The sequence below is a fragment of the Pangasianodon hypophthalmus genome, chromosome 10, assembly GCF_027358585.1.
Source record: "Pangasianodon hypophthalmus isolate fPanHyp1 chromosome 10, fPanHyp1.pri, whole genome shotgun sequence".
NCBI lineage: Eukaryota > Metazoa > Chordata > Actinopteri > Siluriformes > Pangasiidae > Pangasianodon > Pangasianodon hypophthalmus.
This window is the reverse complement of record NC_069719.1, coordinates 28562964-28586624: the sequence shown is the minus strand read 5'-3', so window position 1 is coordinate 28586624 and position 23661 is coordinate 28562964. Positions and strand designations below refer to the sequence as shown.

The 23661-nt window shown below is 39.5% G+C and overlaps 1 long non-coding RNA gene across 2 annotated transcripts in view; it reads right to left on the bottom strand.

Moving 5' to 3' along the window:
• Nucleotides 1-22574: 22574 nt before the first annotated feature.
• The window catches only part of LOC113534053 (uncharacterized), a 7197-nt gene continuing 6110 nt past the window's right edge, over nt 22575-23661 (bottom strand). The window contains exon 4 of one of the 2 annotated variants that reach the window (XR_003403478.3): nt 22575-22882. This is a non-coding gene — a long non-coding RNA (uncharacterized LOC113534053). The other variant, XR_008302552.1, reaches the window with a different exon arrangement.

The window sequence follows — 23661 nt, the reverse complement described above, 5'->3', positions numbered from 1 at the left end:
ATCACCTTGTGTATTTTCCCAGGGACCTACAGTATGTTCCCAGTGATCTATGTTCCTAATGCCACATGTTTGCAGGGCCATAAGATTCGAGGACCCTATGTTCTTAAGGCCCTATGTTTCAAGGGCTCTATTTTTCTAGGACCCTATTTTCCCAAGGTCGTATGTTCCTAGTGTCTTGTATTCACAAGTTCCTACGTTTCAAGGATCGTATATTCCTACAGTCTAGTGTTTTACAATTCTTCAGTTTTCTCTGCAATATCCACATCACTTACTGACGCCTCATTATTTTCATATTTTTATTTTCGTTGCCAAGTCCACAATTCTCGATTCTGTAGTTTATAACAATGCTTATAATGCAATCTTACTGAATTATGAATAAGTATAACCACACTTCACCACACACAAGAGTGCATATTTGAGTGTTTACCTCAATATCTGACCCGCCGAAACTCAGGAGAAAAACAGCGCCGTGGCGAAAAGGGCTTCGGATGGAAGACTGTTTTTAATGCAGCACACAGCCGTGTTTCAATACAAGGTCAACAACAACGTGATCAAAAAAAGAGGAAAGGGTATGACTCGGACTGCAACTGAGGTGTTCTCATCAAAACAACTGGCCTGCAGCCGACAACAAAAAAGAGAAAAGTTAATAACAGTGAAAGAGCCGCAAGCATCCTTTCAATCCATCTGGACACACTGACGTCCTGTTATGTTTATAATAGTGTTATAATTATTATGCATTAGGAATTATAAGTAGTGTTCTTAACACATTATATCACCAATACCTGAGAAACACAGCCACACTGTGAATACTGCATTATAAGCTCAGTCTTATTTTTCTGTAGTTAATTAATTATACCAGAGAGGTTCTCAGGAAACTCTATTACAAAGCTTTACAAAACATTCATATTTTACCGAAAACATGTAGTGCTTTTGTACATACCTTTTATATATACCTACAGTATAGTTTTGGGAGTGATTACAACTATTCTAGAAAACTTTACGACTTCTACAAAACTTTACAGCTTCTAAAAAACCATATTACAAAATATTACAACTTCTACAGACCCACAGGAGAAAACTTTACAACTCCTACAAAACTTTACAGCGTCCACAAAACTTTACAGATTCTACACAACCATATTACAAAGCCATGCTACCAAACCTTACATTTTCATTCACAGTTTTTATTAAACCATAGTACAAATTTTAAAAAACATAATAAAAAACTTTACAACTTCTACAAAACCATACTACAAAGCTTTACAAAAAATGTTCTGTTTTAAATCTATAACTGCGGTATAGCTTTGAGAATGCTACCATACAACAAAACTTTCCAACTTATAAGAAAAACATAAAACAACACTTTACAACTTCTCGATTTGTTTGTTTTTTTGTGTGTGTGAGTTTTCAGTTTTATGTAGATTAAAAAATTGGTGCTTTTAATCTATATATAACTGAAGAATAGTTTTGGTGTTGATACCACACTACAAAACCTCACAATGTTGAAAATAACGACAGAAATAAGTTATACATAAAGGTTTTTATAAATGATATAAATAAATAAATATATATATATATATATATATATATATATATATATATATATATATATATATATATATATATATGTTTCTTCATTCTGATAAAATTTGCCAGAAAAAGGCTAAATGATATGAATTTAAATGTTTTTACACACCCTTTCCCCCTTAATTCATTTTTTAAAAAAAAGCATTTCAGAAATGTAAAGTGACGTGTCGTCTGCGGAGCAACGGAAGATGAATAATTCTCTTTAAAATGTTACAACAAAACAAAAATCTCTATTGATTGGTTTTTAATTATTTTTTTGTGTGTCCACAGGCACAGTATTCTTCACCTCGTTCAAAAAACAATCCAGCAAGGTCATTAGTTACTCTGGGACGACTTTGATTTTCCACAGAAAATCGATTATTTTTCACGTTTCGGCAAAATGTATAGCCTCAGTAGGTTACTGCTGATCAATTAAACACCTAATTTAGTGCTGTTAAAAGGTCTCGTTGGAGAACACCGGACAGAGATGGAGTAGCTGCAGAACTGCAGTGAAAAAAATGTCAAATGTGACAGAAAAACATGAAAACCTTACAAGAAGAACGCCTCACGGCAGACTTATTCAGAACACACAGTTCAGAGACGTGACACAGAAGTCTGGCAATCTTGTACGCCGTGGCCTTTTCCTTCTCCGTGTTTTTGAAGAAAGGAAAAATTGAAGAAATGGCACCCGGACACTTTAAAATGTGTAGCTCCGTTTACTTAAATGGCAAGCGTAACACTTTGTATTCTTCTAAACTTATAAAAAAAATAAAAACCACGAGTGTGTGCGCTTGCGGTGTGTAATCTCCATCTGTAAGTGCTTCCTGTGCCCTCACACACTCCTCCCTCTTAACTAGGTGTGTGATAAATGTGTGTCTTGCGGCCGTGCCAAAGTGCAATCTGTCTCACTGCAGGAGTTCAAATGTCATCAGTTTAGAGGAAAAGTTCTCTGCACGACTAAACACCACTTTATAACCCAGTTTAGCTGAAGATGTGAAGTTGTGCGTAAGTCTACGATATGAAACTCTTCCGCTGTGCCGAGCTTTAGCTCCAGATTAAACTTACGATGCTTCACTAAAAAAATAAAGCTACACATTTCTTTATCGAGACTCAAGACAAGGTTCTTTCAAAATCATAAAATTTTATGATTTATGGACTAGTTTTACAGTAAAGTGAATGTGCTTTTTTTTTTTTTACTTTTATTAGAATAAAAAGTCATAAAAAGCAATGTTACAGCTCTACAGTAAAGTCTTTAAAGTTACAGTAGAGTAAACGTTTCACAGAATTTCACGTGAGCTGCTTTAATACATTTAAAGTATATATATAAAGTATAGTATATGTATATATATATATCTCATCGAGCTGCTGTAAGCACTATAAAATGCAGGTCAATGTTGCTGAGTGCATTATATTTTCACTGAAATTTCAATAACACACACATCAGAGTGTTTGGAGAGCTCGCAGTGTTTTCTGTACAGAGTGTGTATAAATGAGCGGCTCGGTGCTGAGAGGGCGCTCCTCAGGATTAGCTCACTTTATCTCCCACAAACAGCCACTGAGTCTTCCTGTTGGTCAAGCAGCTCGAGGCAACGTTTAAGATTAATGTCTTTTTGGGCCAAACTAGTCAGGGTGAAAATGTATTACAGTGCACTTTGTGCTGTTATACTCTCCGTGTTTTTTTAACACTTCCACCATGTGCAGCTCTGCATCGTGACCTTCTCACAGAGTCTCACAGAACAAGACCAAAAAAAAAAAAAATGGATTTATTATAAAATAAACACAGATGCAGTCGAGTGGAAAAGTGCGACTCTATTAGCAACAACTGTTTTGTTTCTTTCTTTTACAATTTATTTTAACAATTTTATAACAAAATCTGTGTGAGTGTTGTGAGAGGAAAATAATCAGTTACTGGCTTCACTCTGAGCTTGATTAGTTTCCTATAACAGCACGTCCTGATGTGTTTTATTCCTCTTACACTACAGCAATTTGGCATTGATTTAGACTTTCCATTTATTAAAGAACAACTCATCATGCTTTTTATCCATTTATTGTTACATGTAATGTCACGTAGTATCCAATTAACAAGTTAGTTCCTCTTCTCACATACGTTATAGCAGCTAAAAAAGTCATTCCCTCACAAGCTGAGAGGGGCGTGGCTAAGAGGGGTGAGGCTGAGGGGGGCGTGGCTGAGAGGGGGCGAGGCTGAGAGGGGCGTGGCTGAGAGGGGGCGCGGTTGAGAGGGGTGTGGCTGAGAGGGGGCGTGGCTGAGAGGGGTGTGGTTGAGAGGGGGCGTGGCTGAGAGGGGTGTGGTTGAGAGGGGGTGTGGCTGAGATTTGGCGAGGCTGAGAGGGGGCGTGGCTGAGATGGGGTGTGGCTGAGAGAGGTGAGGCTGAGAGGGGGCGTGGCTGGGAGAGGGCGTGGCTGGGAGAGGGCGAGGCTGAGAGGGGGTGTGGCTGAGATGGGGCGTGGCTGACAGTCAGGGATTTTGTTAGCTCTTGAACTATAGGCTTATTCCATTAAATATGAAACATTAAACGTGATGAATGCCAGGTGCTTGAATATCTTTCTTAAAACAATAAACACTGTAAATGAAAGTTCACCTCGTCAGATCTGATAACTGAACGCTAACGAAGTTGCCTAAACAGATTAAAAATACAAAGTGCGCTGTTGCTCTTTCTGCTGTCAGTAACTGGAACCGCAGCTGAGATGAATTAGGGGCAGGAGAGCACTTGTACTGATTGAGAGGAGAAGCTCAGGGACTCGAGCTCTCCTGTAGTTTACACGTAACACGTGATATCGACTCGCTACCGTTATACGTTACACTGCATCATCCCTACTGCGTTCTGTTAGTCTGCTCATGAGGAATGATGATTGAGGAGTGCATTTGGACTGAAAACATGAAGTCAGTTTATTAAATACGAACCCCATGAGTGTGAGTCCACCTATCAAAGCAGCTATTGGTCCTCATCCTCTCGTCATTTGAAGGACACCTCTGGGAGATGGTCCTTCTGTCACCTCATAAGTCTGGGTGACATTTCGAGTAGTGATTGTTCCGTCTCAAGGCCCCGTTTTCATTATGGACTCGGCCATGTTTTATGGGCTACATAATTCCCGGGCCTTACGCTGGCTCAGGGTTTCATAATAAACGTCCATCAGATTGTCAGAGACGCACTCCTGGACCAGCGCACTACTCTACACGCAGGAGATCTTCACCTCAGATACACTGCATTTCCATCCGAGCGTATGTGAAAAGAAAACAGGAATTATGTTTCCATCACAGATCTTCAGCTGTTCTACTGAATATCCCAACGATGACATCACTAAAAAAGCACCAGCCTATAATAAGTAATCATGGTGAGAAATCCGAAGGCTCCCTCTGAAGGGGTCAACAGTTTAAGTTACAACGACATGCCTGATAATAATCTGTAGCCTTGCTAGCATTAGCTAGCATTAGCTGTACGGAATAAAACGCTGTGTGTTGCTGAAACTAATCAGTTGCTATAGTTACTGAAATCATCCTGAAGTTGATTATTTTCCTATAACAGCATGTCCACAAGTGTTTATTCCTCTTATACCACAGCAATTTGTCAACAATTACAAATTTTATCTATTAAAGAATAACACATCATACTTTTTATCCATTTATAGTTTATTTCTGTGAATTAATTTACTTCCTGTTCTTACTTACGTTATAGCAGCGATAAACAGTCGTTCTCTCGCCAGCTTCTTTTTCCTCTCTTGAAGATAATAAGACAAAAAAATGCAGCTTGTCGTGTTACCAAGAAACCGCAAAAAAGCGTAAACTCCTCTGTCCGGAAGATGTTGGAAAACTTACAGTTACAGCTTTACCTCTGACTGTTACAAAGCTCTCACACTGGAGACTCCTTCCATACATTTGGCATAAACTTCTCCTTACAGAAACTTCACCACATAAATGATTACGCACATTTTTAAAATCCTTTTATATGAAGCGTCCACTGTCCAAGTCCCTGCGAATGAGCCGTTACTATAGAAACAATAACGTATTAGAACAAGCGCAATAATATAAACCTGTGATTTGCAGCTGCACTACTGTCAGAGCTGCTCTTCTAGAAAATTAATCAACACCTTCTGACCAATCACAATCCAGAATTCAACAGCAGCTGTGGTGTAACTGAGAAAAACGGATGTGAAAATAAAATCAGGCTGTCATTCAATACATCAGGGTGAAATTCGCCTAAAAATGGCTGCCATTAGGATTAGCATTCACTCAAAATACAGCATCAACTAACAATTTAGCACCAGAGACACACGAATCACATCACAATACATTAGACACACACACACACACACACACACACACACGTGCGCTCATAATCAAGTCCACTCATTGAAGATACAAGAACGTACAGGGTTTTTGTTGCTTGTTGCAGTGTTCTGTGATTATTCTGATTATTTCTTTGGCTTTAACTCCCATCCATTTTTTGTCTTTTCATTTTTTTTAGTGATTTGTACGTTCCATTATTAATATTTCTGAACTTTTAGTGGCCCTAAGCGACATCCTACTTGCCCCCTGCATTCTTAAAGCGCCCCCTGGTGGCTCTGAGGCCCCCGAGCGACTGTTTTTACGGCTTCCTGCTAAAAACAGCCCAGGTTAGTTCTCACGCCTGTGAACCTGCTCTCACTGATGTACAGATCTGTTGCACGCACTGATGTTCCAGTTTAAACTCTCTCTGGACTGCTCCGGTCACGTCTCCTGGTCCTTTTGATTTGCAGTAATAATGTGATCGTTCACCGGAGTCAGCAGCGAAGAGATGGAGAGAAGTGTCCGTCAGTAATAACCTCAACAGCTACTTCTCCTGAACAGCCAACATCCCTGCATGCATTCTAATCAGCTCTGATATTCAGAGTTCATTCTGCCATTTTTTTCTCCATTTTCCCACCTTTTCTTTCGGCATTAAATCGACAGGCACTAAGCTAAAGGTCAACCATTAAACAATCCAGGCTTGACAGCTCTGTCTGTTCCTTCATATCGCTCATAAAAATGCGAAGACAGCTCGCTCGCAACACAAATCCACAAGGATAGCTTTACAGCGAGCCACATAAAAAATGATGCAGAGCCCTGATTTTATCCACTTCGCTCATTTGTTTATTTATCGTCTGCATTTTGCATTTAACATCCTGTCGTTTCTTCTCCTCTCTGACACATTAGACCTGAGAAATAAGTGATGAATGAATTTCAATCATGAGCAAAAGAGTCACTGACTCAAACACTAACACTCTTAACAAGAGAGGAGCCAATCTTTGTCCTAACTGAGAGATTCACTGACTCTAATTTTGACCCGCTGAAAAAGAGAGGAATGAATCTCAGCCATGATAAAAAAGAAAAGATTGATCATGCTGAACAAAAGATTCACTGACTCAAACACTGGCCCACTGAATGAGAGCGGAGAGGATCACTATTCCAGTGAATGACAACCTAGCGAATCTCATTATGAACTAAATGATTCAAACTTTGACCTGGTGACCTGGAGAGGAAGGTATAAAGCTTACAAATGAAAGATCTGTGATTCTTTCAAGGACTCTGTGAAGATGAGAGGAAGACAACTGTTTGTTCGAGTATTTTTAATGCCAAGTGCAGTCCAAAAAAATATTTCTAAACATGTGAAAGTGATAATGTAGGTCTCATTTTCCCAAAAGTGTTCCCAACATCATATTAACTGGCAGAGAGAGTGAGTGTTCAATGTGGTGCTCGGTTTCCCGTTTCATTATGACTTAGGATGACTTTGGGAAACAACTTGTCATGTAATAGCTACAATCAGCGAAATGACCTTCGTTAAGTGTTTTCACTGAGAAGATCATGCAAAACACACTCCTCTTAATCACCTGCACAGGCAAAGAGCATCTTAAGAGGTTATTCTTAAACGAGAGTCCTGGTTTGAATAATGTCAGATGGACCACAGGTACATTAAGAAGAACAATTATAGGATGTACCGATTGTCTCGTATTTTGTAAAAAAATTGCACACGTGGCAGTTCTTTATAGAAATATGCAATCATTTTTTAAGTTAAAAGCGAATTCATCCGTGTGCGAAGAAACCGAAATGGGCCCAGAATCGATCCTTGGTGGAAACCTGAGTATTCTTTCCAAATAAGAAGAAGAAGAATTAAAAATGAAATCTAAGAAACTCCTCTCAGCAAAGACGCTCTAGACGCCACCTTGCTGTGAAACATTTTTGCCGAACGAGCCAAAGTTACACAGTTTTCTAACACCACCTTAGCACAATTAGCACAGTTACACTTCTAACACCTCATCATTAGCGTAGCGGCGCCTGTCAGCCCGTCCCACTCCAACCCCATTGTGTGAAACCACGTAACAGATTACAGCAAATAAACTACTAATTACCTTCCAGGATGCGCCAAGAACAGAGCTCATCTATAATAATCACGGCTTTTATAAATCTTTATTTATTTATCTGTTAGCCATGAAACAAGATCTACTTTTTTCATCTATTGTTTGTAACATATACGATACTGTAAAGATTCTGAACTACACATGGACAAACTTGTCCACAGTCTGGACAGAGAAGACAACTGGTCCCCATTCTCCATTCTACCATCTCTTCTTTTTTTCTTTGCAAAATAAGCCAAAAAAATGACCAAGTCCTCTCTCGCTGACGCAGTTGTAGCTCTTCTACCACCACCACTGCTGTTCTTTGTTTATTTCTTCGGCACTTGATGTCCTGATGCCTGCAGAGAGGGTCCTTCAAAGACAGACCATGTGGGTTTCTTTTTGCATTTTGTCCTTTTGTAAATTAAAGTGTATGGTCACAATGTCACAATGTCATTGTGACACGTTAATTTAATTTAATTTAATTTAAACCCCATTTGATGTCACAGATGAGACATTACTCTCAGATTCTGTGGAAAAACATGTGCACAAACAAAAACGGTCAAACGTTCTACAGGAGCAGGTGGGATTAGTTAGACTTTCTGCAGGCATAGGCATGATTAGTTAAACTTTTAAGGGGGAAAGCAGAATTGGCCAGAATTCCTTTCGGAGTGGGCAGGATTGGACAAACTTCCCATGGGAGTGGGCGGGATCGGTAAAACTTCCCGTGGGAGTGGGCGGGATCGGTAAAAATTCCTGCAGGAGTGGCCGGGATTGGTTGAACTTCCCGTGGGAGTGGACGGGATTGGTCGAACTTCCTGTGGGAGTGGGCGAGATTGGTCGAAATTCCTGTGGGAGTGGGCGGGATTGGTCAAACTTCCAGTACCCCTTGCTGCAGAACCAGAAGTCCAGGGTGTGGAATCGGACCTGATCCAGCTCCTCAGCAGACTTGAGCTAAAGTCCAGGGGGTGGAGACAACTCAGGGGGTGGATAAGTGTGTTGGTCCATGCTGTAGAGCATCTCTCGGGTAAGGGTTAGGGGTTAGGGTTATAGGAGGGGTTGGATCAGGTCTCGCTCCACCCTGCAGTAAGCAATTCATCAATCTACACAGATTATTTTTATCCATTTAAAGTGATTGAGAGACTTTAAAAGTGACTGCAACCTCCTATCAATGTGTCATAGTGTTACACTCCTGATGTGAACAGAAGCTTTGCTGCACTGCAGGTTTTCCCGGCGTGAAGGAACAGAACACAATGAACCATTCCTCAGCCGATATTGTCTCGTCCTCCCCTGAGCTTTTCACAGACGGAGTCATCCATCAAAAGGCAATCAGATAAGATTATCAATTACTGCAGGGTCAGGAAGCGAGAGCCGCGTTCTATTCTCTATTGTCCCACTGAAAACAAAAGCGGCTGATGAGGGACTCGCGGGTCTCTGGAGGACTCATTATTTCATTACGGACAGAGTCCAGTGACACTTCACATAACACCATGTTTGGGAGATTTCTCTCTATTAGCAGAGTGGAGACAGGGGAAATATTCAGAGTTTCTAAGCTGCAGAGAAAAGTTAGCAAAAATGGCTGTTAAGACTGTTAATGATACATCTATAATAATAAATGTGAGTGTTTTTGGCAAAAAAATTAAAAGGTTGCTTCTTGTGGTGCTCATGGCTGTGTCCTAAATGACCCCCTAATGCCCTACACTGGAGCATCATTAAAACACTAAAAGACAGTAGTGCAGCTGCAAATCAATGACAGGTTTAAATTAATCCATTATCGTTTCTATAGTAACAGCTCATTCACAGGGACTTGTGAGGCAGACGCTCCACATAAACAGAATAAAAAACGTGTGTCATCGTGGATCTGTAAGGAGATTAGGAGTTTAGTTAACATTTACGGAAGGAGTCTCCAGTGTCAGCACTCTGTAACAGTCAGAGGTAAAGCTGTACCTTATGACATCTTCAGGACAGACGAGTTTATACTTTGTGGTTTCTACATAACATGGCAAAAAAAGTCTTCTTAGCATCAAGAGAGAGAAAAAAGAGAGGGAAAGACTGTTTATAGCTGCTATAACGCAAGTTAGAACAGGAACTAACTTGTTTCATGCTACTATAAATGGATAAAAAGTAAGACGTCATTTTTTAATAAATAAAATTGTAATAGTTGGCAAATTGCTTTTATGTAAGAGGAATAAAACACTCTGGGACATGCTGTTATAGGAAAATAATCACCTTCAGCGTGGTAACAGTAACTCCTCTTCATCACCACCTTGTCACTGATTGTTTTACTGTGACAGCACCACACACAGGGGTTTATATGTTACGTAATAAAGGTTGCTTGGTCGTTACAAGCCGATGTAATTATTTTCATCGTGCCATTTTAGTCAGAGTCAAATGAACAAATCGATATGCATCAATATGACATGATGAAAAATTGGCCAGATTTTTAATTTCTTTTAGACAAGACACAATAATTCACTGAGTAATTAAAGCACGTGTAAGATAATCATCCCAGAAATCTTTGCCTCTCACACCATTGCACCTCATTTTCTGTTCTTTTCTTTTTTTTGTAATCGCAGGCAAAGCCCGAGCGTTCATGGTGTTTGGCTTTCATTATGAGAGCACCATTTGACTTCATTAGTGACTCTAAACGTCTGTGAGCAAAAATAAATGCCCTTCATTTAAGCAAGGTACAAACTGCGACTCCTAGCAGCGGAGCAGCGTTCCGCTTATTTTGCAACAAAATCTGAAACGAAAATGGGAGATTTTGCTTAATTAAACAGATACAATAGACATATTAGAAACAAATCTATGCAATTTTGCAGGTTTTCTACAGCAGCAGGGTTGACTTACGGTGCAATAACATCAATCTTTCCTCTTTCTCCAGTTACTCAGTGCTGCTGCTGTGTTAAAACGGGAGTAAAAAATGTTCACTTCAGTCTCGCTGAAGTTTCCAACAAGTGAAAATGTTAACAAAAGCCAAACGTGTCAGAGCGGACAGCGGTGTGGGGGCGAGAAAAATGTTAATGTCAGCAAAAATGTCAGCACTCAAACTGAGACGGGACGCAGAGGGGGACAATCCTGGTTCACCATTAGCCTTCCAACTCATTCAGCAGGAGGTGCCAGTATAACACACACACACACACACACACACACACACACACACCTCCTGTGACTGTACTAACAGCAGATCAGAGGGTGAGTCAGTGGGCTTTTTTTTTTTTTCCCCAGAGTAACAGTGTGGAGCTCGTCACGGTAAATATTTCTTTCCGTGTGGAATTTTATCCACAGCTGGAAAACCGGAATGTGATGAAATATCAGAGATATCAGTGATATATCAGTACAGATAAAGTTACACCACGATCAGGAAATGATGAGATATTCAGAGAACGTGACATGTTCATGATTAACGACGAACCTGATACAGTGCTGTAGTGAAAAGTGTGATCATCCTAGTGTTTTGAGCTGCAGCGTCTTATGCATTACACAAGCAATAAACCAGGAAACATGAAACATTTTCAGTCTTGTGGAAAAAAACAGAAGAGAAAATCCTAAAAGGTCACATTTAAAATGCAAATGGAGATAAAAGGTGTGAGTTAGTGATGGGCGGCGGTGGGCAGCATGGTGGCGGCGGCGGCGAGGCAGTTTCGGTGCAGTGTGTGTAACATTTCTCAGGAGGAGCTCGGTGTCAGCGCTGTGCTGATGTGGCATAACGTGTGCTTTAAACTCCCTACTGAAGGTCACAGCACTCGCCATTACCCCCGATATCATTATACAATATCACACACTGCAGCTCACCGCAACACAGGAACCTTCACGTACACGTCACCACCCGGGGGCACTGCAAGAAACATGAAAACATCATGAATAATTTCTTTATCTTTTCATTTAGCTTACATTTCCTATTATGAGATTATTATAAATGAAATATCAGATTATTCAGCCTGATTTTAGACGCTTTTTATTCATTTCAAGCTTTACATTTTCTTATTCTATTGCCAGATCCGTTGTCTTTTCTCTAGAAATAGATATATAATAATATATAAATGCATATAAATAAATATAAATGCAAATCAGAAAATAATCTGCCAATGGTACAAGACTTGAAGTTATTTTTCTTAATGTCTAGGAATAGGTTTAATAATCATATTTGGTTCATTTGAATCTTATAATAGGAAATGTGAGCTCAATTTGACTACTTTCAAAATGTTTTTTTTTTTCATTTTCTGCAGTGTGTGTGTGTGTGTGTGTGTGTGTGTGTGTGTGTGTGTGTGTGTGTGTGTGTGTGTGTGTGTGTGTGTGTGAGAGAGAGAGAGAGAGATGTACACTGCAGTCCAAAAGAATTATCTCTTCAGGCATATCTATCTTACATTTCTTATATTGTGAAAACATACAGTACATACAGAACTGTTTGTGGATTTTCACTAAAGATTTTTTAAAAAATAATTGATTGATTGATTGATTGATTGATTGATTGATTCATTCATTCATTCATTCATTCATTCATTCATAGACACAGTGAAATCAAGAATATCAATAAAAAGGTAGAAAGAGGAACAGATGGATATTTAGACACTTAAAGAAATTACACTGCAGCTAAATATTTAATTTGAATTAAATTTAAAATTTCACATTTATGACACTGATATTGCCACTGTACATATTTTGTATTTTATTTTATTGCCACACTCACTTTCAGTAAGCACTTTATGCCGGTCAGGGTCGCGGTGGATCCGGAGTCTATCAACACTTTTTTTTTTTTCTTCGATGCAGTACATACATCATCTATTTTTTAGCCTCAGCAGAAGACGTCTTTACCAAATCAAAACCTGTAAACCTGAGAAAGCTCATTCTTGGCAAACATATCAGGAACAAACGGCGACTCCGAGCCAAGTCAATGCAGCACACACTGAGGACGGAGGAGTGTGAGCGTAAACATTTTAAAAGGCCTGTATAAGAGCACATTAGAGTTTCGGATACGGCGATGAATCACAATCAGTGTTTATTCGCTGTGGACGAGACGTCTGAGTAATTTCTCTCAGAGCATTGACATGTCGATATCCATTTCCATGTGCAATAAGATGTGCAATAAGAGTAAATAAATACACAATTAAGGAAGTAAAGAGGTGTGTGGTGAGACGTGTGTAAGTCGATATGTACATTATAAACATCAGTGATGTAGCTATAGTTAAATATAGGCAGTTAAAAGAACACAGTTAATATCTATAGGGAAAAAATGACTCACCACACACTAGACATAAAATCACCACATTATAAATCAAATTATCCCACAGCTGCTGAATGCTGGATTGTGATTGGTCAGAAGGTGTTGATTAATTCTCTATAACAGCAGCTCTGACAGTAGTGCAGCTGCAAATCACAGGTTTCTATTAATGCGCTCTTCTAATAGGATATTGTTTCTATAGCAACAGCTCATTCACAGGAACAAAAAACACGCAATTGTCGATATGGTGAAGTTTTTTCTCATTTATTTAACATTTACAGTATGGAAGGAGTCTCCAGTGTCAGTGCTTTGTAACAGACGTAAAGCTGTAACTTTAAGTTTTCATCTTCAGGACAGAGGAGTTTACGCTCTGCGGTTTCTCAGTAACACGACAAGCTGCATTTTCTTGAAGGGAGAAGAAGAGAGGCTGGTGAGGGAACGACTGTTTATTGCTGCTATAATGTACCTGAGAACAGGAACTAACTTGTTTACTGGAAAATTAAATGTAACTATAAATGGATAAAAAGTATGAAATGAAATGACATTTTGCTAATAAATAAAAAATTGTTAGCATTGGCAAGTTGCTGTAGTATAAGAGGAATAAAACGCTTTATGTAAGCGGTTATGTAATCAACATACTTTGATGCCCAAAATTTCACCAATATGCCGTGTACATTTTTTATTTGCGTTGGTGTTTTTTTGTAAAAATAATGTCGTGTTTACAAACACAGCTGTAAAAACAGTCAGTTTGTCTGTCTAAGCCTTCAAGCTTTGATGAAGCTGTTGGATAATTAAATGTCGTAGCAAAACACAACTAAGTTCAGTTTGTAATCAAACAGCGGCTGTCAAAATGTCATCATCATTAAATCAGAGAAGAGCGTTTACACACGGCACACACAACACAAATACACACAAATTTTAAATAACAAGAAATATGAATGAATCAGCGATTATTTCCGCACTGACGTTAGCGTGAACAGAGATGAGTGAAGTTCAGAGACGATGATGAGGCTCATGTTGTGATTTTTACATCAGGTGGTGAGACAGAGACTGACGTGGACGATGCTGATAATCAAAGTGAGAACCTGTAAACTTCTGATTCTTTAAAATCCATCAGTAGATTGGGTTAGAAATGTAGAAACAGCCTCTGTGTCTTTCAGTGGATTTCACTGGAATGAAATCTTTAAATGTGATTTTTTTTTTCACTTTTGGAGAAATTCTAAACCTTCTGGTTGAGATGCAAGCAAAATGGAATCGCATTTCAATCTGTCATCTTCACGAAGTTATGTAGAAAATACTGACATTTCACTGTGTGAAGGGTTTTCGCAGGCCGCCACACAAATCTTTGGGCTGGACAACCACGCCCACGTGGCTCAATCACGCCACGCCACGCCACGTGACACACCCCAAAAAAGACACGCCCATCCGCGTGCAGTCTGCTTTTACACTCTCATCGCTCTTCTTACTCTTTATATTATCTTTATTTCCTCACTGATTAAAGTATAAAAATAGATTTTCTTAGGTGTACATTCAAAATCTGCATTAAAACGGTGGTAAATTCACACACACCTACAAACACACACACCTGAGGGCATTCATGATCTTATCTTTTTCTCTTTCTCTCTCTCTCTCTCTCACACACACACACACACCTCATTATCATATCAGCTTTGTTAAAGCTCTTCTGCCCCCTGCTGGTGGGATTCCTTGTGTTTGATTTGTCTTTTATGAGCCGCACTGAAGCACGCATGTCCATGTCCAAAACGTCAGGATGAATTTATGTACCCATCAGAAGAAAGACGAGCGTTAGCCAGATTAGATTAGCATTGATTGCACCGTGGTGCTGAGTGCTTGATTGTGCTTCGGTTGTGTGCCATGACTCATTCACCGACCTAGCTGAAGGTTTTAACACTGCTTCTGCTCATATAAACACAACTGCATTAATATAAAAAGCAATCTGTCACTAACGTACAGCTCACAGGGGCGTGGCCACACGAGTCATCTCAGCCTTAAGATGCCGTGCCACCTCGAGTCGCATTTCTGTAATGTCTTTTACTACTATACAGTTAGAGTTAAGAAAGTATAATTTAGCTCATGTTGATGTAAACAGATCAACATAGTTAACTATCGCCACCCCTTATTGTGCCCTTGCCCCCCTCCTCGCCACCTCATCCCTGTCCATGTCTTCATTTCGACTCATCCCTAATGTCTAGCACCTTCACCACATCTAATAAAGCGGGTAAAGCAGAAGCTCCTGAACCTGGGGCAGCTTCCCGAATCGGATTATTATCTGTGAACAGACGGAAGGAGTGCTGTTTATCACGCTGAAATAGATCTCTACAGAGCGTCTGAGACAGACAGAGAAAGAGAGATGTGGTTAATAAAAAGCAGAGCTCCACACATTTCTGCTCTTCCACACCAACAAGTGGTTTATCTTATATGAATCAGATTTTTTTTTTTGCTGTTGTAAACAGATTTGGAAAAAAGAAACATAAATGTTCTAGCATCTTTGTCATCTTTGTTGCAGTGAAAGAACAATACTCTGAACCAACAAATCTTTGAAAATGGTACAACATTGTATGCCTTTTTTTTTGTTTGTTTTAAAGTTAGAAATAAAACACTGTTATTGAACAAATCCAGTTTTGCAGAATAAAAATTACAGTGAATTCCATCGGCTCATTAAGGAGCTTAAAGTCTACAACAGTGCACTGATTATTATAATGTTAAACGTATTACTATTGAAGAGTGAGAGGCCACACCCCCTTCCTTGTGACCGACAGATACAGAGGCCACACCCCTTCACGGTGACTGACAGATACAGAGACCACACCCCTTCACGGTGACTGACAGATACAGAGGCCACACCCCTTCACTGTGACTGACAGATACAGAGGCCACACCCCCTTCACGGTGACTGACAGATACAGAGGCCACACCCCCTTCACGGTGACTGACAGATACAGAGGCCACACCCCCTTCACTGTGACTGACAGATACAGAGGCCACACCCCTTCACTGTGACTGACAGATACAGAGGCCACACCCCTTCACTGTGACTGACAGATACAGAGGCCACACCCCTTCACTGTGACTGACAGATACAGAGGCCACACCCCTTCACTGTGACCGACAGATACAGAGGCCACACCCCCTTCACTGTGACTGACAGATACAGAAGCCACGCCTCGTTCACTGTGACTGACAGATAGAGGCCACACCCCCTTCACTGTGACTGACAGATCCAGAAGCCACGCCTCCTTCATGGAAGCTGACAGACACAAAGGACATGCTTCCTTACAGAGGCCACACCTCTTACGCTCTAATAAAAGCACATGCCACACCCCCTTTATGGTAACTGACAGGCACAGAGGCCACGCCTCCTTCGCTTCACTTATTAGCTAGCACATTACGGTATGAAAGTGCACAATGATGCACTAGCTAATAGCAACACACTGCTAAATTAATGATGATTTTAACGATCTATCAGCCTGCTATTAGCACTAATGCTAACACATTACTGAAAATGAGCATGCTAACGCAGGATTATACTGAAAATGACACAGCAGACTTTTATCATCAGCATCTCCACAAAGGAGAAATAAAAAACACACACACAGTTAGTTAGCGTTGTCTTTAGCAGGGACATGGAGCTCCACTGCGAGTGTTTTTCTCCCAGTTCTCTCTTATAATGTCGATCAGGCAGAAGCGCAAATCAAATGACCTGCGTTACTGAGAGACGCCTCCAGAGAGAAATCCAATAAGCACGAGAGCAAACAGCGCCGAGCTCCAGCCTTCCTCAACGCCCCTTTCTCACAGCTCTGGGTTTGAGAAGTGCTCTTTAGAAACAGTGCTTCATCTCAAACGATTCAGAAAAACTTTCACACGTTACACAATCTAATGTTAGCAACCATAATGAGGCTCCAAGCGATAAGAAAATGTTTACGGTTACATTTACGTTGTGTTGTAGCATTACTGCTTTCACAGCACGTGACTGAGTAATTAACGGTTTAATTAATGGATTAATGGATTAATGGTAACAGAGACGCTGGTTACTGAAGGAAACAGATTTTGGTTATTAATGTAACAGAGATTTCGGGTATTAACAGTAAACGATTTTAGTTATAAATAGTAATAGAGATTTTGGTTATTAACATACTGGGGATTTTGGTTATTGATAGTGACAGAGACTTTGGTTAGTGACAGATTTTATTCTTACTTGTAACCAAAACTACATTTATTAATGGTAACAGACATTTCAGCTATTCACTAACCTAAATTTTTGTTATTAGCAATAACAGATATTTCAGTTATTAACATTAATAGATTTCAGTTATTAACAGTAAAGGATTTCGGTTATTAAGTCAGAGGAATTTTGATTACTGACTGTAATAGAGATTTAGGTTATTAATGGTAAGAGATTTCAAATGAACATTTCTTCAGTTGTGTGTTTCTTGAAGCAGTTTAGAGTCTGCCTCAGACACCCCTGCCTCGGATACCGCTGCCTCGGGTAGCCCCGCTTCAGACACCTCTGCCTTGGATACCGCTGCCTCAGACACCCCTGCCTCGGATAGCCCTGCCTCGGGGAGCCCCGCTTCAGACACCCCTGCCTCGGATAGCCCTGCCTCAGGGAGCCCCGCTTCAGACACCCCTGCCTCGGGGAGCCCCGCTTCAGACACCCCTGCCTCGGGGAGCCCCGCTTCAGACACCCCTGCCTCGGATAGCCCTGCCTCGGGGAGCCCCGCTTCAGACACCCCTGCCTCGGATAGCCCTGCCTCGGGGAGCCCCGCTTCAGACACCCCTGCCTTGGGGAGCCCCGCTTCAGACACCCCTGCCTCGGATACCGCTGCCTCGGATTGTCCTGCCTCACACACCCCAGTTATTACAGTTACGTGTTTTGAACATTACCTGCAGCATTCTGTCACAAACACTTTTTTGAAACTGGTGAGCTTACAGTCTCATACAATCAAATACCATGTAAATAGATATTTATTCAATTTAACAGGAAAATTGTGTAATTTACACTCAAATGGCTCACTTTCAAACAAAACTCATTATTTATCCAGTTAGCTAACAGTGTAGATTAAATCTGCTGCTCAGATCCTCAGCTGAACAGAGTTAAGAGTGTTTATAAGAGGGTTTGTGTTGCTAGTTTAATGGCTTTATTGTGTTGTGTAACTTTGCCAGAAAAGGAAAATTGAAACTTAAGATCTGTAGTGAGTCAAATTGTGCCCTAAGGACAGAAACAAAGACATGAAACAACGTGGTTTAATCACATTTCCACGATATCACGAGTTAAGAACCTGTATATAATAACACATGAGTAAACTCCTTCACCTCATACGTCCCAATTTACACGCGAATCTGAAACCGAGGTTCCGTCCTGAAAACCCTGCGGAGTCCGTGACAGAAATCTGAGCAGACAGGAAGTGCGCTAGAACCCATCTTCTGTAATGAACAGCCATTTGAGCTCCTGCAGTCATCCAGTCAGCAGATTGGTCCCTCACTAGGGGTCAAGGGGAAGTCGGCCAGCTCCGTTTATTGTGCCACAAAACATCCTGACAGAAATGGTCCTTAAACACATCAGACTCAGGTGTTATGACTAAATTTGGCTGGGTCAGAATCTCAATCGATCAGCACTAACCCTAAACCCTTCTCCTGCTGAGAGATTTCATAAATCTCAGCCCTGTTTCCTTAAAAAAAAAAAAAAAAAAAAGGAAAACCGTCAGACGGACTCGTTAAGGAGGAAATTGAGTTGTGATTTTGTGGTGTGTGTCCCGCCCTTGAGGGGCCTCCGAGGGAGCGAGCGAGCCACAGCTTTAGTGGGTCTTAAAGGTGAATCAGGACGGATCCGGCGCCGGCCTGTCGAAAGAGGGCTTTTACTCACACGAGCTCGGCCGCTCAAGCGAGAGACACGCTGATATATTACCTCAGGTGCGATGGAAAGCTCCAGCAAGGCAAAAAGAAAAGCTCCCGGTGCTGCCGTCACTTCAATTACCATTTAACATCCACTCAGATTCTTCCACTTAAGCCCTCCTCTTAAGTCCACTCAGAGTCCAGCGACACTTCCTGCTGACTCGCGCGACTTTTCCATTCAAATCAATCGACTCGGTTAAACATCGCCTTATTTTTAATGATTTATTTATTCATTCCAAAAGTATAAATCGTCCTGCTTTGTACTTTACCTTGGGGAGATAAAATAAAGATAATAAACATGTACGAGATACAGAGATGGGGTCATTTTTTAAATTCTTTTTATAATGTAATATTATTATTTATGTCAAAATATAGCAAATTTTCATAATAGTGCTAATTATATGTAAAGATATATTTTAATTTAGTCTTTACATTTTTTGTTGCATATTAAAATAAAAATTAATTTTTGTACAATTATTTAAATACATTAACATATTTAAATATTGTTGAAAATAATATTAACAAACAAAAAGTATAAAAAGGTCAGATTTTTTTTAAAATACTTTTCAGTAGGCTACTTTTTAATTTAAATTAATAAAAAATAAATTAATTAACACTTTATTTTATATTGCAGGACTTTGTGCTGTATATCATATGATAATATTTTAGTTTTTATATATCTGTAGTTTTGTATATCTGTTCTCTCTATATTCAGTCTTCATTTTTATTGATTTATGAATTTTTTTTATTATAAATAATACTATTTTGTAGTTCAAAAATGTATAACTAATGTAATAAATATAATAATACATGTAATTACAAACTTATAATAATGTGAAATATGGTGATTATTGTTACTTATTTAATGTAATATTGTTATTTTCCTTAACTCCAATCATAATCCTGTGTTAAATATATTTATTTTTAAACAGTCTTTACAATCACGACCGAGTTCCTTCACACAGGACCAACAAAAACCCAGCGTGAGCCGAGAAATATTATTTTAGTAATTTTTTTATCCTGTTCGTGACAAAAAAAATTACTAAAATTATACGAATAGCTGGTCATTTACCGTTCTGACACAAACTTTGACATTGGTGTTAGAGTGTTAATCACTCTATCGCCCATCATGTAATCTCTCTCGTCTCCTCTCACTCGGTGTAAACTCTCCTCCTGCAGGGAAACGGCCACTTACCCGAAGTGCAGCGTCGTGTTTCCACATCATACATAATGCACGCTGCCCTCGGCTTTAAGAGCCTAATAATACTGTATCAGATGAACAGCAGATGCAAAGTGAGGAAAACAAGGCTCTTATCTATCGTGACTAGGGCATAAAGAGGAGAACACACACACAGACACAGACACACACACACACACACACACACACACACACACACACACGGCCTTGCATATGGCTTTCTTTGTTTTTCCCTGATGACACACTCGGCACATTAATGTCTGTGACTTACTGAATTATTATTCACCAATTTTTCCAGCTTAGTCACTGCCACTTCTCTCTCCCTCGCTACCTCTCCTTCGTCACATGACAGCTATGCTTTTTTGGAAGCTAAGAACCCTTAAAGAACCCATGAAGAACCTTTTTTTGGGGTACATGAGAGGTACAAACTTATTGCACATTATTTTCCTCCCTTAAAGGTTCTATGTAGAATCCTACAGCAAAGTTATTCCCTATCCCGATTCCAACTAGAACACTTTTTGGAAGCGAATTATCCAAAGAACCTTAAAGAACCCATGAAGAACCTTTGTTTTTCTAAGAGAGTATGTATGAACTGGGTAAGTGTGCAAAATTCAAAATATAAAACTTAAAAACATTTAGTTTCTTGGTAGATCATCCACTCCTATAAAAAAAAAAAAAGGTTCTTCAAGGGTTCACTTCAAGGGTTAATTAAAAGTTCATAGTCTCGTTAAAGGGTTCTACTGTGAACTCTTTCTGATAGGGAGACACTCTGTTGTAGGGTTCTACTGTACACAGAAAGTTTACAACTCATAAGAGTTCTTCACTTGTTCCTCTGGGGGAAACCTTAAAGGTTCAACCCTACAGCAGAGAGTTTTCCTATACGCAAAGGTTCCAGGTAGAACCCTTTTCATAAGCTAATAACCCTTGATCATCCAATGAACCCTTAACCAATGCTTGAAGAAACATTTTAAGAGCATATGTATTAAATGAGTAAGTTAATAATCCAAATCACTGCTCGTTATTTTCTTCTTAATACCTAGAACCTGTCAGGAGCTTAATATTTAGCTAGCTTGGTGCTTGGTACACACCTAAGGTTCTAGTTGGAACCCTTTCTGATAGGGGTAGTACTTTACAGAGAAGGTTTTGAACTTCTAGAGGGTTCTTTGTTCCTCTTGGGAAATCCTTAAATTCTCAACCCTACAATAAGTAGAACACTCTTTGGAAGCTAAGAATCTTTAATTATCCAAAGAACCTTTAAAGAACCCATGAGGAACCCTTTTTTTCTAAGAGTGTCTGCATTAACCTGGTAAGTATGTGATACAAACTCCAAATTATTGTTCATTATTTTCTTTATAATACTTTTAACACTTAGATTCTTGGTACTTGGTCCAGAACACAAAAGGGTTCTTCAACGGTACTTTGGAGAGATAAGGGTTCTTAACTTCCAAAAATGGGTTCTACTTGGAATTGTAAAGTGAGCTGAGTGATGGAAAGACATAAGTATGTAAATTCGGCATATGTTCCATCATCATCATCATCATCGTAGTCCATAGCATAAGTCAATAAACAAGCACACAGTAACACACTAAAAAAAAATCCACAGTCATAACTAAAGCATGAGCAAGAATTTGAAAACAGGAAACAAGAAACAAAGAAATGAGGCACTTGAGAAACTTGGAAACAAAGAGAACTAGGACTCAGACTAAAAACTTCAGAATGAACATTAGAAAGAGCATGGTGTTATATACAGACAAACTGAATAACGTCAAAACACTGAACTGGTGCACACATTAGGATAACAAACCAATGAGAGGACAGAGGCGGAGACAGCAAGGCACAATGCAGAACACAAACAAAAGCATATAGAGAACTGATAACAAACTGGGAAGTCCAGCACATGCTGAAATGGTGAGGTTGTGACAGACTTTGTGATAGGGAGATACATAGATTACATAGAACCTTTAAGGTTCCCCCAGAGGAACAAACAAAGATCTCTGAAAGGTGAACATGGAACTTGAAATCATTACATTGGCTCCGGAGCCTGTACTGGGAAAACCGGGCAGTCGCCAGCCCACTTACTGGAATATTTCTGGAAGGATGGAGGAAACTGGAGAACCCAGAGGAACCCAGAGGAACCCAGAGGAACCCAGAGGAACGGACGCAGAGAGCCACAGGCTTGAACAGAGGAGCCTGGAGCTGTGAGGTTTATAACTTTTTTAATTATTTAATCCCACTCCAAGTTAAATTTAATTGCTAATGTTTTGCTTCATTAGTAACTTATTTAATGTTTGTACTCCATTTCAGTTTTTAATTCTTGGACGTTCTCTGCGCTGGTGTAAGCGACGGCTCTACCATAAATATGTCTCACAGGAATTAAGGAAATAAATGAAAAATGATTAATCAGAAGTGGTTTAATATGTTTCCCCATGCAATCATCTTTCTCAACAAGACTGCGTGTGTGTGTGTGTGTGTGTGTGTGTGTGTGAGAGTGTGTGTGAGAGATTAGCTGCCATGACACTGTAATCCATAGCGTGGAGATGTTCGAGGCTCATTGTTCCAGAGAAACTCGACTCCTGTGATACAACTTGAGTGAGGCTTCCTTCTTTTCTTTTCTTCTGTAAAGCAGATGGACGGATGACAGTTTGTCCTCTTCACATGTCATGCTGGCTGATTTTTAATCTTTAATTCAAATCCGAACATCAGATACAACACTAAGAGACTACAGCGAGAGCTGAATTCACAGAGATTCATTTTAATTCATTTAGATTCACTTAAATGATTCATTTCCCTTCTGCGTTCTAGCAGGTATTTACTGATTTCACACTGTATTTTATCAGCGCATAGTTTCTTTCACTCTCATGGCTTCTGAAACCACAAAAAAAAATGCTTGTTTAATGTTTATTTAACGTTTATGGAAGGAGTCTCCAGTGTCAGCGCTTTGTAACACTCAGAGGTAAAGCTGTAACTAAGTTTTCTGACATCTTCAGAACAGAGTGTACGCTTTGCACAATGTTACACAATATTAAATGTAACTACAAACGGACAAAGTGTATGTCATTCTTTAATTAATAAAAAAAATGAAATCCTTTGCAAATTGCTGTAATATAAGAGGAATAAAACACTTTTACATGCTATTATAGGATGCTATAACATGCTATTATAGGAAAATAATCAACTTTAGGGTGAAAACACTCGCTCCACTTCATCACTTCACCCCGTTGTTGAGGATTTTACTTTAACAGCAACACACAGTGTTGATTCCATAACAAATTCAATTTAAAACATATTAAAAATGCGTAAATAGTGTAAATAGTTCCTTGTTACATTTAGCTGTAAGGTTTATTTAGTAAACATTTATTTTTCATTTTTAAAAATCTTTTGTTTTGGGATCTCC